A 15,953-nucleotide genomic window follows, 5' to 3' on the forward strand; every position below is an offset into this window, starting at 1 on the left:
GCAAAGATCCTGAAGGTGCTGACTCTCACAGGGATACAGTTCCTGAAGGTGCTGACTCTCACTGGGGTACACTTCCTGACGGTGCTGACTCTCACGAAGGTACAGGTCCTGAAGGTGCTGACTCTCACTGGGGTACAGTTCCTGAAGGTGCTGAATCTCTCTGGGGTACAGTTCCTGAAGATGCTGACTCTCACTGAGGTACAGTTCCTCAAGGTGCTGACTCTCACTGGTGTACGATTTCTGAAGGTGCTGACTCTCACTGGGGTACAGTTCCTGAAGGTGCTGACTCGCACTGGGGTACAGTTCCTGAAGGTGCTGACTCTCACTGGGACACAGTTCCTGAAGGTGCTGACTCTCACTGGGAGACAGTTCCTGAAGGTGCTGACTCTCACTGGGGTCCAGTTCCTGAAGGTGCTGACTCTCACTGGGGTACAGTTCCTGAAGGTGCTGACTCTCACTGGGGTACGGTTTCTGAAGGTGTTGACTCTCAGTGGGGTACAGATCCTGAAGGTGCTGACTCTCACTGGGGTATAGTTCATGAAGGTGCTGACTCTCACTGGGGCACAGTTCCAGAAGTTGTAGACTCTCACTGGGGTACAGTTCCTGAAGGTGCTGACTCTCACTGGGGTACGGTTTCTGAAGGCGCTGACTCTCACTGGGGTACAGTTCCTGAAGGTGCTGACTCTCACTGGGGCACAGCTCCTGAAGGTGCTGACTCTCACTGGGGTACAGTTCCTGAAGGTGCTGACTCACACAGGGGTACAGTTCCTGAAGGTGCTGACTCTCACTGGGGCATAGCTCCTGAAGGTGCTGACTCTCACTGGGGTACAGTTCCTGATGGTGCTGACTCTCACTGGGGTACAGTTCCTGAAGGTGCTGGCTGTCACTGGGGTACAGTTCCAGAAGTTGTAAACTCTCACTGGGGTACAGTTCCGGAAGGTGCTGACTCTCACTGGGGTAAAGTTCCTGAAGGTGCTGACTCTCACTGGGGTACAGTTCCTGAAGGTGCTGACTCTCACTGGGGTACAGTTCCTGAAGGTGCTGACTCCCACTGGGGTACAGTTCCTGAAGGTGCTGACTCTCACTGGGGTACTGCTCCTGAGGGTGCTGACTCTCACTGGGGTACAGTTCGTGAAGGTGCTGACTCTCACTGGGGTACAGTTCCTGAAGGTGCTTACTCTCACTGGGGTACAGCTCCTGAGGGTGCTGACTCTCACTGGGGTATAGTTCCTGAAGGTGCTGACTCTCACGAGGGTACAGTTCCTGAAGGTGCTGACTCTCACTGGGGTTCAGTTCCTGAAGGTGCTGACTCTCACTGGGGTACAGTTCCTGAAGGTGCTGACTCTCACTAGGGTACAGTTCCTGAGGGTGCTGACACTGACTGGGGTACAGTTCTTGAAGGTGCTGACTCTCACTGGGATACAGTTCCTGAAGGTGCTGGCTCTCAATGGGGCAAAGCTCCTGAAGGTGCTGACTCTCACAGGGATACAGTTCCTGAAGGTGCTGACTCTCACTGGGGTACACTTCCTGACGGTGCTGACTCTCACGAAGGTACAGGTCCTGAAGGTGCTGACTCTCACTGGGGTACAGTTCCTGAAGGTGCTGAATCTCTCTGGGGTACAGTTCCTGAAGATGCTGACTCTCACTGAGGTACAGTTCCTCAAGGTGCTGACTCTCACTGGTGTACGATTTCTGAAGGTGCTGACTCTCACTGGGGTACAGTTCCTGAAGGTGCTGACTCGCACTGGGGTACAGTTCCTGAAGGTGCTGACTCTCACTGGGACACAGTTCCTGAAGGTGCTGACTCTCACTGGGAGACAGTTCCTGAAGGTGCTGACTCTCACTGGGGTCCAGTTCCTGAAGGTGCTGACTCTCACTGGGGTACAGTTCCTGAAGGTGCTGACTCTCACTGGGGTACGGTTTCTGAAGGTGTTGACTCTCAGTGGGGTACAGATCCTGAAGGTGCTGACTCTCACTGGGGTATAGTTCATGAAGGTGCTGACTCTCACTGGGGTACAGTTCCAGAAGTTGTAGACTCTCACTGGGGTACAGTTCCTGAAGGTGCTGACTCTCACTGGGGTACGGTTTCTGAAGGCGCTGACTCTCACTGGGGTACAGTTCCTGAAGGTGCTGACTCTCACTGGGGCACAGCTCCTGAAGGTGCTGACTCTCACTGGGGTACAGTTCCTGAAGGTGCTGACTCACACAGGGGTACAGTTCCTGAAGGTGCTGACTCTCACTGGGGCACAGCTCCTGAAGGTGCTGACTCTCACTGGGGTACAGTTCCTGATGGTGCTGACTCTCACTGGGGTACAGTTCCTGAAGGTGCTGGCTGTCACTGGGGTACAGTTCCAGAAGTTGTAAACTCTCACTGGGGTACAGTTCCGGAAGGTGCTGACTCTCACTGGGGTACAGGTACTGAGGGTGCTGACTCTCACTGGGGTACAGTTCCTGAAGGTGCTGACTCTCACTGGGGCACAGCTCCTGAAGGTGCTGACTCTCACTGGGGTACAGTTCCTGAAGGTGCTGACTCACACAGGGGTACAGTTCCTGAAGGTGCTGACTCTCACTGGGGCACAGCTCCTGAAGGTGCTGACTCTCACTGGGGTACAGTTCCTGATGGTGCTGACTCTCACTGGGGTACAGTTCCTGAAGGTGCTGACTCTCACTGGGGTACAGTTCCTGAAGGTGCTGACTCTCACTGGGGTACAGTTCCTGAAGGTGCTGACTCCCACTGGGGTACAGTTCCTGAAGGTGCTGACTCTCACTGGGGTACTGCTCCTGAGGGTGCTGACTCTCACTGGGGTACAGTTCGTGAAGGTGCTGACTCTCACTGGGGTACAGTTCCTGAAGGTGCTGACTCTCACTGGGGTACAGCTCCTGAGGGTGCTGACTCTCACTGGGGTATAGTTCCTGAAGGTGCTGACTCTCACGAGGTTACAGTTCCTGAAGGTGCTGACTCTCACTGGGGTTCAGTTCCTGAAGGTGCTGACTCTCACTGGGGTACAGTTCCTGAAGGTGCTGACTCTCACTAGGGTACAGTTACTGAGGGTGCTGACACTGACTGGGGTACAGTTCTTGAAGGTGCTGACTCTCACTGGGATACAGTTCCTGAAGGTGCTGGCTCTCAATGGGGCAAAGATCCTGAAGGTGCTGACTCTCACTGGGATACAGTTCCTGAAGGTGCTGACTCTCACTGGGGTACACTTCCTGACGGTGCTGACTCTCACTAAGGTACAGGTCCTGAAGGTGCTGACTCTCACTGGGGTACAGTTCCTGAAGGTGCTGAATCTCTCTGGGGTACAGTTCCTGAAGATGCTGACTCTCACTGAGGTACAGTTCCTGAAGGTGCTGACTCTCAATGGTGTACGATTTCTGAAGGTGCTGACTCTCACTGGGGTACAGTTCCTGAAGGTGCTGACTCGCACTGGGGTACAGTTCCTGAAGGTGCTGACTCTCACTGGGACACAGTTCCTGAAGGTGCTGGTTCTCACTGGGAGACAGTTCCTGAAGGTGCTGACTCTCACTGGGGTCCAGTTCCTGAAGGTGCTGACTCTCACTGGGGTACAGTTCCTGAAGGTGCTGACTCTCACTGGGGTACGGTTTCTGAAGGTGTTGACTCTCAGTGGGGTACAGATCCTGAAGGTGCTGACTCTCACTGGGGTACAGTTCATGAAGGTGCTGACTCTCACTGGGGTACAGTTCCAGAAGTTGTAGACTCTCACTGGGGTACAGTTCCTGAAGGTGCTGACTCTCACTGGGGTACGGTTTCTGAAGGCGCTGACTCTCACTGGGGTACAGTTCCTGAAGGTGCTGACTCTCACTGGGGCACAGCTCCTGAAGATGCTGACTCTCACTGGGGTACAGTTCCTGAAGGTGCTGACTCACACAGGGGTACAGTTCCTGAAGGTGCTGACTCTCACTGGGGCACAGCTCCTGAAGGTGCTGACTCTCACTGGGGTACAGTTCCTGATGGTGCTGACTCTCACTGGGGTACAGTTCCTGAAGGTGCTGGCTGTCACTGGGGTACAGTTCCAGAAGTTGTAAACTCTCACTGGGGTACAGTTCCGGAAGGTGCTGACTCTCACTGGGGTACAGGTACTGAGGGTGCTGACTCTCACTGGGGTACAGTTCATGAAGGTGCTGAATCTCACTGGGGTACAGATCCTGAAGGTGCTGACTCTCACTGGGGCACAGTTCTTGAAGGTGCTGACTCTCACTGGGATACAGTTCCTGAAGGTGCTGGCTCTCAATGGGGCAAAGATCCTGAAGGTGCTGACTCTCACTGGGGTACAGTTCCTGAAGGTGCTGACTCTCACTGGGGTACACTTCCTGACGGTGCCGACTCTCACTGAGGTACAGGTCCTGAAGGTGCTGACTCTCACTGGGGTACAGTTCCTGAAGGTGCTGACTCTCACTGGGGCACAGCTCCTGAAGGTGCTGACTCTCACTGGGGTACAGTTCCTGAAGGTGCTGACTCACACAGGGGTACAGTTCCTGAAGGTGCTGACTCTCACTGGGGCACAGCTCCTGAAGGTGCTGACTCTCACTGGGGTACAGTTCCTGATGGTGCTGACTCTCACTGGGGTACAGTTCCTGAAGGTGCTGACTCTCACTGGGGTACAGTTCCAGAAGTTGTAGACTCTCACTGGGGTACAGTTCCGGAAGGTGCTGACTCTCACTGGGGTACAGGTACTGAGGGTGCTGACTCTCACTGGGGTACAGTTCATGACGGTGCTGACTCTCACTGGGGTACAGATCCTGAAGGTGCTGACTCTCACTGGGGCACAGTTCCTGAAGGTGCTGACCCTCACTCGGGCACAGTTCCTGAGGATGCTGACTCTCACTGGGGTACAGTTCCTGAAGGCACTGACTCTCACTGGGATACAGTTCCTGAGGGTGCTGACTCTCGCTGGGGTACAGTTCCTGAAGGTGCTGACTCTCACTGGGGTACAGTTCCTGTATGTGCTGACTGTCACTGGGGTACAGTTCCTGAAGGTGCTGACTCTCTCTGGGGTACAGTTCCTGTAGGTGCTGGCTGTCACTGGAGTACAGTTCCTGTAGGTGCTGGCTCTCACTGGGGTACAGTTCCTGAAGGTGCTGACTCTCACTGGGGTACAGTTCCTGAAGGTGCTGACTCTCTCTGGGGTACAGTTCCTGAAGGTGCTGACTCTCACTGGGGTACAATTATTGAGGGTGCTGACTCTCACTGGGGTACAGTTCCTAAGGTGCTGACTCTCACTGGGATACAGGTACTGAGGGTGCTGACTCTCACTGGGGTACAGTTCATGAAGTTGCTGACTCTCACTGGGGCACAGTTCCTGAAGGTGCTGACTCTCCCTGGGGTACAGTTCCTGAGGGTGCTGACTCTCCCTGGGGTACAGTTCCTGAAAGAGCTGACTCTCACTGGGGTACCGTTCCTGAAGCTGCTGACTCTCACTGTTGTACAGTTCCTGAAGGTGCTGACTCTCACTGGGGTACAGTTCCTGAAGGTGCTGACTCTCACTGGGGTACAGTTCCTGAAGGTGCTGACTCTCACTGGGGCACAGTTCCTGAAGGTGCTGACTCTCCCTGGGGTACAGTTCCTGAGGGTGCTGACTCTCCCTGGGGTACAGTTCCTGAAAGAGCTGACTCTCACTGGGGTACCGTTCCTGAAGGTGCTGACTCTCACTGTTGTACAGTTCCTGAAGGTGCTGACTCTCACTGGGGTACAGTTCCTGAAGGTGCTGACTCTCACTGGGGTACAGTTCCTGAAGGTGCTGACTCTCACTGAGGCACAGTTCCTGAAGGTGCTGACTCTCACTGGGGTACAGTTCCTGAAGGTGCTGACTCTCACTGGGGTACAGTTCCTGAAGGTGCTGACTCTCACTGGGGTACAGTTCCTGAAGGTGCTGACTCTCACTGGGGTACAGGCCGTGGTTCTCCGCTCCGGTGACAGAGTGCGGGCGCCGGCGGGATAACGGGTGAGTTTTACCTCGCTGCCGGCGCCTGTTCCAAGCTGGCATTCTCCGGCCTACCAAGGGGGTAGCAGGGTCGAGGCGGGAAGCTCGGGGGCCCGGCATCGGAATGGCGTTGGAGACCCTGCGCCACGTAAACGATGCGGCGCACAACAGGTGAGGCGAGCGCAGAGACCGCCGACGGGGGACCCTGGCCCCACGCCGAGCAGCGCCCAGGTTCAGACACCACGGCCTGGAGACGCTGCTGGACACCCTCGAGGAGAGGACGGGCGTCTGTACCCCGGACCCGGCCGCAGGGTGCCAGACAACGTGGCCCGGCGTCTGTGGAGGGAGGTGGGCGCGGCCGTGTGTGCCACCGCGGTGACACCCAGGACTGGCGAGCAGTGCCGCAAAAAGCTCCACGACCTACTCAGGGCAGCCGGGGTGAGTACCCAGCGGTGTGCCCATGGCCTCCCCCTCAGCCCTCTCCCCTCAGCCCTCTCCCCTCAGCCCTCCCCCCTCAGCCCTCTCCCCTCAGCACTCCACCCTCAGCCCCTTCCCCTCAGCCCTTTCCCCACAGCCCTCTCACCTCAGCCCTCCCCCCTCAGCCCTCTCCCCTCAGCCCTCTCCCCTCAGCACTCCACCCTCAGCCCTTTCCCCCTCAGCCCTTTCCCCTCAGCCCTCTCCCCTCAGCACTCCCCCCATCAGCACTCCCCCCTCAGCCCTCTCCCCTCAGCCCTTTCCCCACAGCCCTCCCCCTCAGCCCTCCCCCTCAGCCCTCTCCCCTCAGCACTCCACCCTCAGCCCTCCCCCCTCAGCACTCCACCCTCAGCCCTCCCCCTCAGCCCTCCCCCCTCAGCACTCCACCCTCAGCCCTCCCCCTCAGCCCTCTCCCCTCAGCCCTCTCCCCTCAGCACTCCCCCTCAGCCCTCTCCTCTCAGCCCTCCCCCTCAGCCCTCTCCCCTCAGCACTCCCCCCTCAGCCCTCTTCCCTCAGCCCTTTCCCCCTCAGCCCTCTCCCCTCAGCACTCCCCCCTCAGCCCTCTCCCCTCAGCCCTCTCCCCTCAGCCCACTCCCCTCAACCCTCCCCCCTCAGCACTCCACCCTCAGCCCTCTTCCCTCAGCCCTTTCCCCCTTCAGCCCTCTTCCCTCAGCCCTCCCCCTCAGCCCTCCCCCTCAGCCCTCCCCCTCAGCCCTCCCCCTCAGCCCTTTCCCCCTCAGCCCTTTCCCCACAGCCCTCTCCCCTCAGCCCTCCCCCTCAGCCCTTTCCCCCTCAGCCCTCTCCCCTCAGCCCTCTTCCCTCAGCCCTTTCCCCCTCAGCCCTCCCCCTCAGCCCTTTGCCCTCAGCCCTCCACACTCACCCGTACCGCGAACCACACACCCCTGCACCCACCCATAGTTCGGGATCTTCTTGGAAGGAGCGACCACAATATGGTGGAATTTAAAATACAGATGGAGGGTGAGAAGGTAAAATCAAACACTAGTGTTTTGTGCTTAAACAAAGGCGATTACAATGGGATGAGATAAGAACTAGCTAAGGTAGACTGGGAGCAAAGACTTCCTGGTGAAGCAGTTGAGGAACAGTGGAGAACCTTCCGAGCGATCTTTCACAGTGTTCAGAAAAGGTTCATACCGACAAAAAAGAAAGACGGTAGAAAGGGGAACAATCGACCGTGGATATCTAAGGAGGTGAGGGAGAGTATCAAATTGAAGGAAAAAACATACAAAGTGGCAAATATTAGTGGGAGACTAGGGGACTGGGAAGTCTTTCGGGGACAACAGAAAGCTACTAAAAAAGCCATAAAGAAGAGTAAGGTAGACTATGAAAGTAAACTGGCTCAGAACATAAAAGCAGATAGTAAAAGCTTCTACAAATATATAAGACAAAAAAGAGTGGCTAAGGTCCTTTGGAAGATGAGAAGGGAGATTTAATAATAGGAGACGGGGAAATGGCTGAGGAGCTGAACAGATTTTTTGGGTCAGTCTTCACAGTGGAGGACACAAATAACATGCCAGTGACTGATGGAAATAAAGATATGATAGGTGAGGATCTTGAGATGATTGTAATCACTAAGGAGGCAGTATTGGGCAAGCTAATGGGGCTAAAGGTAGACAAGTCTCCTGGCCCTGATGGGATGCATCCCAGAGTGTTAAAAGAGATGGCTAAGGAAATTGTAAACGCACTAGTGATAATTTATCAAAATTCACTAGACTCTGGGGTGGTCCGAGAGGATTGGAAAGTAGCAAACGTGACACCACTGTTTAAAAAAGGAGATCGGCAGAAAGCGGGTAATTATAGGCCGGTAAGCTTAACTTCGGTTGTAGGGAAAATGCTGGAATCTATCATTAAGGAGGAAATAGCGGGGCACCTGGAGGAAAATTGTCCCATTGGGCAGACGCAGCATGGGTTCACAAAGGGTAGGTCGTGTCTGACTAATTTGGTAGAATGTTTTGAGGACGTTACCAGTGCAGTAGATAACGGGGAGCCAATGGATGTGGTATATCTGGATTTCCAGAAAGCTTTTGACAAGGTGCCACACAAAAGGTTGCTGCATAAACTAAAGATGCATGGCATTGAGGGTAAAGTGGTAGCATGGGTAGAGGATTGGTTAACTAACAGAAAGCAGAGAGTGGGGATAAATGGGTGTTTCTCTGGTTGGCAACCTGTAACTAGTGGGGTCCCTCAAGGATCAGTGTTGGGCTCGCAGTTGTTCACAATTTACATAGACGATTTGGAGTTGGGGACCAAGTGCAATGTGTCAAAGTTTGCAGACGACACTGAGATGAGTGGTAAAGCAAAAAGGGCAGAGGATACCGGAAGTCTGCAGAAGGATTTGGATAGGTTAGGTGAATGGGCTAGGGTCGAGCAGATGGAATTCAATGTTGCCAAGTGTGAGGCTATCCATTTTGGGAGGAATAACAGCAGAATGGATTATTATTTAAACGGTAAGATGGTAAAACATGCTGCTGTGCAGAGGGACCTGGGTGTGCTGGTGCACGAGTCACAAAAAGTTGGTGTGCAGGTGCAACAGGTGATTAAGAAGGCTAATCGAGTTTTGTCTTTCATTGCTAGAGGGATGGGGTTCAAGACTAGTGAGGTTATGCTGCAATTGTATAGGGTGTTGGTGAGGCCGCATCTGGAGTATTGTGTTCAGTTTTGGTCTCCTTACCTGAGAAAGGACACATTGGCACTGGAGGGAGTGCAGAGGAGATTCACTAGGTTGATCCCAGAGTTGAGGGGATTAGATTATGACGAGAGGTTGAGTAGACTGGGACTGTACTCATTGGAGTTTAGCAGGATGCGGGGGGATCATATTGAAACATATAAAATTATGAAGGGAATAGATAGGATAGATGCGGGCAGGTTGTTTCCACTGGTCGGAGAAAGCAGAACTAGGGGGCATAGCCTCAAAATAACGGAAGTAGATTTAGGACGGAGTGTAGGAGGAACTTCTTCACCCAAAGGGTTGTGAATCTCTGGAATTCCTTGCCCAGTGAAACAGTTGAGGCTCCTTCTTTAAAAGTTTTTAAGAAAAAGATAGATGCCTTTCTAAAGAATAAAGGGATTCGGGGAGATGGTGTACGGGCCGGAGAGTGGAGCTGAGTCCACAAAGATCAGCCATGATCTCATTGAATGGCGGAGCAGGCTCGAGGGGCCAGATGGCCGACTCCTGCTCCTAGTTCTTATGTTCTTATGAAACGCTAATGAATTTCCCGTTATAGAGAAGGCAAAAAGTAATGGGAATGCCTGTCCTGGGAATGTTTGATGGGGACAGTGTAGAGGGAGCTTTACTCTGTATCTAACCCTGTGCTGTGCCTGTCCTGGGAGTGTTTGAATGGGAAAGTGTAGAGGGAGCTTTAATCTGTATCTAACCCCGTGCTGTACCTGCCTGGGAGTGTTTGATGGGGACAGTGTAGAGGGAGCTTTACTCTGTGTCTAACCGCGTGCTGTACCTGTCCTGGGAGTGTTTGTTGGGGACAGTGTAGCGGGAGCTTTAATCTGTATCTAATCCCTTGTTGAATCTGTCCTGGGAGTGTTTGATGGGGACAGTGTAGAGGAAGCTTTACTCTGTATCTAACCCTGTGCTGTACCTGCCCTGGGAGTGTTTGATGGGGACAGTGTAGAGGGAGCTTTACTCTGTGTCTAACCGCGTGTTGTACCTGTCCATGGAGTGTTTGTTGGGGACAGTGTAGCGGGAGCTTTAATCTGTATCTAATCCCTTGTTGAATCTGTCCTGGGAGTGTTTGATGGGGACAGTGTAGCGGGAGCTTGACTCTGTATCTAACCCTGTGCTGTACCTGTCCTGGGAGTGTTTGATGGGGACAGTGTAGAGGAAGCTTTACTCTGTATCTAACTTCGTGCTGTACCTGTCCTGGGAGTGTGTGACGGGGACAGTGTAGAGGGAGCGTGACTCTGTATCTGAACCCGTGCTGTGCCTGTCCTGGGAGTGTTTGATGGGGACAGTGTAGAGGAAGCTTTACTCTCTATCTAACTCCGTGCTGTACCTGCCCTGGGAGTGTGTGACGGGGACAGTGTAGAGGGAGCTTTACTCTGTATCTAACCCCGTGCTGTACCTGTCCTGGGAGTGTTTGATGGGGACAGTGTAGAGGGAGCTTTACTCTGTATCTAACCCCATGCTGTACCTGTCCTGGGAGTGTTTGATGGGGACAGTATATCCTCTTCTCCAGCTCCCTGTCTTTAAAAAACATTCAGAGCTCACAGCTCCCTGAACACAGCTTTCTCGTAATCACTTATGACGGGATGTAAAGCAGCATCAATCTGCCCAAACACCTTGCTGCATTTGCCTACTGAGCATCAATTCCTTGGCTGGGACGGCCTCAGGACGTGGAACACAGGGCGGAACCTTCCACAATTTGGCAAAGTGTCCGGCTCAGGCTGGAAACTGTGTGGAACTCTCCAGCTGCACGGACCAGTTTTCTCCCCAAATATTGAGGCTCTTTGAGAAGAAAATGAGGGGACCTGGTTTACACGGTCACCCTGGCAGGCCGGGGCCCGATAGAGCCGGCAACCGGCTCCCCAGAGACCAGGGGGCCATCTTTCCAGGGTGCCCCAATCAGAGCTGCGGCCTAATGGTCCCCATCACAGGGGCACTGGGGGCTCTCCCCCCCCCATCCCGACAATCCTCACCGGCATTGCACCCCCGTCCCCCCGCCAGCACTGCGGAATTATAGCCGGCACTCCCCCCCCCCCCCCCCACCCTCAGTGTTCACTCCTCCCCCCTCCCCCCAATCGGGCTCCCTCTGGGGACCACCCCTGGCACTGTCCCCGGCACAGGTTGGCAATGTGACAGGGGGCAGAGCCAGGGCACTGTTTGGGCATTCCCCCCCCCCTCCCCCCCCCAGGGGGCTCTGCTTCCCTCTGTGCCCCCGGGGGGACCCTGTCAATGGCTTCTCGTTTGGCCTAACCTGCTGTAAATGTCGGCTGGGTCTGAATATTTAGTTGGGGGGGGGATCATGTGGCGGGTGGGGAGGGGTGGGGGGGTCACTAATAAGATTTAAATTGACTCAAATCTATGAAAACGAGGTTCACCCGCTTTGTGGGCGTGAACCTCATGACGTCGCCGGCGAGGGACGGGGAAAATCGGGAATCCCGATCTCTCCGGCAAGAACCGCGTTCCCTGATTCTCGCGGGATTCTCCCCCTTGCCGCCGGTGTCGCTCACGGCTGGAGCGGGGTCAAAGTTGCCGCCACTGTGTGGTGTTTGTATTCCCTGCCAGCAGCTTCACATGGAATCTATTGCACAGAAACAGGCCATTTGGCCCATCTCATCTCTGCTGGGCTTTATGTTCCACACAAGCCTCCCCCCCTCCCCTTCCTGATCCCACTATCAGCCTCACCTTCAGCTTCTCTCTCCCTCATGGGTTTATTTGATTTGATTTGATTTATTGTCGCTTGTCCCGAAGTCCAGTGAAAAGTGTTTTTCTGCGGCCGAGGAACGTACACAGGACGGACACAGTAGACACAAGAATAATCAACAGGGAACATTGACAAATGTAAATCGACAAAACAGTGATTGGTTACAGTGCGGAACAAGGGGCCAAACAAAGCAAACACACGATACGTGATTAAGTTTTTAAGAATTCATGTTTACGGGACGTGGGCTTCGCCAGCTCGGCCAGCATTTGTTGCCCATCCCTAATTGCCCTTTAGAAGGTGGGGGTGAGCTGCCGTCTTGATCTGCTGCTGTCCATGTGTTGTAGGTACACCCACCGTGCTGTTAGGGAGGGAGTTCCAGGATTTTGACCCAGCGACAATGAACACACGGCCGATATATTTCCAAGTCAGGATGGTGAGTGGCTTGGAGGGGAACCTCCAGGTGATGGTGTTCCCCATGGATCTGCTGCCGTTGTCCGTCTGGATGGCAGTGATGATGGGATTGGAAGGTGATGCCTAGGGAGTCTCGGCGAGTTCCTGCAGTGCATCTTGTAGATGGTACACACGGCTGCCACTGAACGTCGGTGGAGGAGGGAGTGAATGTTGGTGGAAGGGGTGCCAATCAAGCGGGGCTGCTTTGTCCTGGATGGTGTCAACGTTCTTGAGTATTGTTGGAGCTGAACTCACCCAGGACAGTGGGCAGGATTCCATCACACTCCTGACTTGTGCCTTGTAGATGGGGGAGAGGCTTTGGGGGTTCAGGAGGTGAGTTACTCACTGCAGGATTCCAAACCTCTGACCTCCTCTTGCAGACGCAGTATTTCGATGGCCAGTTCAGTTTCTGGCCAATGGCCACCCACAGAATGTTGATGCTGGGGGATTCAGTGATGACAATGCCATTGAATATCAAGGGACGATGGTTTGAATTTTGTTTATTGGGAATGGTCATTGCTGGACACTTGTGAGGCAGGAATGTCACTGCCACCTGTCTGCCTAAGTCTGGATATTGTCCACATCTTGCTGCGTTTGAACTGCTTCAGTATCTGAGGAGTTGTGAATTGTGCTGAACATTGTGCAATCATCAGTGAACTTCTGGCCTCATGGCGGAAGGAAGGTCATTGATGAAGCAACTGAAGATGGTTGGGCCGAGGACACTACTCTGAGGAACACTTGCAGTGATGTCCTGGGGCTGAGGTAATTGACCTCAACCACCACAACCATCTTCCTTTGTGCCAGGCATGGGTCCAACCAGAGGAGGGTTTCCCCCAATTCACATTGTTTCCAGCTTTGCTCGGGCTCCTTGATGCCCGACTCAATCAAATGCTGCCTTGACGCTGAGTGCAGTCACCCTCCCCTCACCTCTGGCATTCAGCTCTTTTGTCCATGTTTGAGCCAAGGCTGGAATGAGGTCAGGAGCTGAGTGACCCTGGCAGAACCCAATCTGAGCATCCGTGAGCAGCTTACTGCTAAACAAGTGCCGCTTGATAGCGGAGTTGATGACCACTTCCGTCACGTTACTGATGATCGAGCAGACTGATAGGACGGTAATTGGCTGGGTTGGATTTGTTCTGTTTCTTGTGTACAGGACATACCTGGGCAATTCTCCACATTGCCGGCTAGATACCAGTATTGTAGCTGTACTGTAATAGCTTGGCTCGGGGCACAGCAAGTTCTGGAGCACAAGTCAAGGCCCAAGCAGGATCCAGGACCTTCAGCGTTTCTTGATATCAAGTGGATCGAATCGAATTGGCTGATGACTGACATCTGTGATGCTGGGGACCTCCAGAGGAGGCCGCGATGGATCATCCACTTGGCACTTCTGCTTGAAGATTATTGCGAATGCTTCAACCTTATCTTTTGCACTGATGTGCTGGGCTCCTCCATCATTGAGGATGTTGATATTTATGGAGATTCCTCCTCCAGAGTTGTTTAATTGTCCACCACCATTCCTGACTGGATGTGTCAGGACTGCAGAGCTTAGATCTGATCAGTTGGATGTGGAATTGCTTCGCTCTGTCTCTCACATGCTGCTCAGTCTGTTTGTCACACAAGTAGTCCTGTGTTGTGGCTTCACCAGGTTGACGCCTCATTATTAGGTGGGCCTGGTGTTGCTCCTGCCACCCTGCAGTCTTCATTGAACCAGGATTGCCCCCCTGGCTCGGTAGTAATGTTAGAGTGGGTGATATGCTGGGCCATGAGGTTACAGATTGGGACTGAGTACAATGATGCTGCTGCTGACGGCACACAGCACCTCCTGGATGCCCAGTCTTGAGTTGCTCGATCTGTTCAAAGTCTGTCCTATTTAGCACGGTGGTGGTGCCCCACAACAGGATGGAGAGTGTTCCCAATATGGAGACGGGGCTTCACCTCCACTGGGACTGTGGTGGTCACACCTACCGATAGTATCCTGGACAGATGTATCTGCGGCAGGCAGATTGGCGAGGGTTAGATTTCTTTGTTCGCTGCAATGACAAAATGTCTGGAGGAGCCCACACTCTGGATTGTTTCAAACATGGTGAGAGGTTTGGAGGTGTTTTTCCCTCTTGTTGGTTCCCTCGCCACCCGTCGCAGACCCAGCCGAGCAGCTCTGTCCTTTAGGACCCGGCCAGCTCGGCCTGTGGTGGAGCAACCGAGCCACTCTTGGTAACGGAGAGTAAAATCCCCCACCCAGAGCACATTCTGTACCCATCCCACCCTCAGTGCTTCCTCCGAGCGTGTTCAACATCCAGGGGCATTGATTCCCCAGCTGACGGGGACGGTACGTGGTAATCAGCAGGAGGTTTCCTTACCCGTGTTTCAAATGGTGCCAGGAGACTTCATGGGGTCCGGAGTTGATGTTGGGGTCTCCCAGGGCAACTCCCTCCCGACTGTATTCCTCTGTGTCGCCGCCGTCTCTGCTGGATCTGTCCTGCCGCTGGGACAGGACACACCCAGGGATGGTGACAGTGGTGTCTGGGACATTGTCTGTGTGGTATGATTCCATGAGTCTGGCTCTGTCAGGCTGTTGCTTGACTAGTCTGTGAGGCAGCTCTCCAAATTTGGCACAAGCCCCCAGGTGTTATTAAGGAGGACTTTGCAGGGGCGAGAGGGCTGGGTTTGCCGTTGTCGTTTCCGGGTCGAAGGCCGACGCCGTGTGGTCAGTCCGGTTTACATTGTGTCTGTAGCAGTTGGATACAATCGAGTGGCTTGCTGGGCCATTTCAGAGGACAGTTAGGAGCCAATCACATTGATGGGGGGTGGGAGACATCTTAGCGGCTGTGGTTCCAGGTCATTGGAAGGTTGCCTCCGTCGCTTTAAATTTCAATCAGCGGCTTCCAGCCGATAAATACAGAAAACCATTTTCGATTTCCCGCAGGCTTCGCAACAATAGTTTCAGTAAAATTCATTGATGGGATGTGGGCTTCGCTGAGCTGACCCAGCATTGGTTGCCCGGCCCTAATTACCCGAGAACGGAGCGTCTCGCTCGACGATTTCACAGGGCAGTTAAATGTCGACCACATTGCTGTGGGTCTGGAGTCACATGTCGGCCAGACCGGGTAAGGACGGCAGATTTCCTTCCCTGAAGGGACATAACTGAACCAGATGGGTTTTTACAACAATCAACAACAGTTTTGGTGCACGGACATTATTAGACTTTTAATTCCAGACTTTTTCTATCAAATTCCAGTTTCCCAGCTGCCGTGGTCAGATTGAAAGCCGGGTCCCCAGACCGTTCCCTGGCTCTCTGGATTACTAGCCCAGTGACAATACCACAACACCACTGCTTCGTGCCACGTACCAGTTGATGCCTCTGATAATTAGCTCAGTAAGAAAGGCTGGGCACACCTGCCCCACCCACAGCATCAGTCTTTTCAAACCTCTGCCACTCTGGAGAATGTCAGGATGTTAGACTGAGCGCCCCAAGGTGACCTTTACCCTAGATTGCTTTGCAGAGCTAACCTGGGATGGAGCGTCCCTGAGGACGTGATAAGAGAGGGAGAGACACGGATTCTGCAAACATCGAGCTCGCAAAGGAAACAGGAACCCATGGAGCCCCCGAACCTCACTGCTCTCCTCATTCTGTTCACAGGTAAGTGATCACCTGGAGACCAGGAGAGGGGGAGGGGCAGTGGCAATAACAATG

This window comes from Scyliorhinus torazame, chromosome 25 (genome assembly GCF_047496885.1).
Source record: "Scyliorhinus torazame isolate Kashiwa2021f chromosome 25, sScyTor2.1, whole genome shotgun sequence".
In the NCBI taxonomy this organism is placed as follows: Eukaryota; Metazoa; Chordata; class Chondrichthyes; order Carcharhiniformes; family Scyliorhinidae; genus Scyliorhinus; species Scyliorhinus torazame.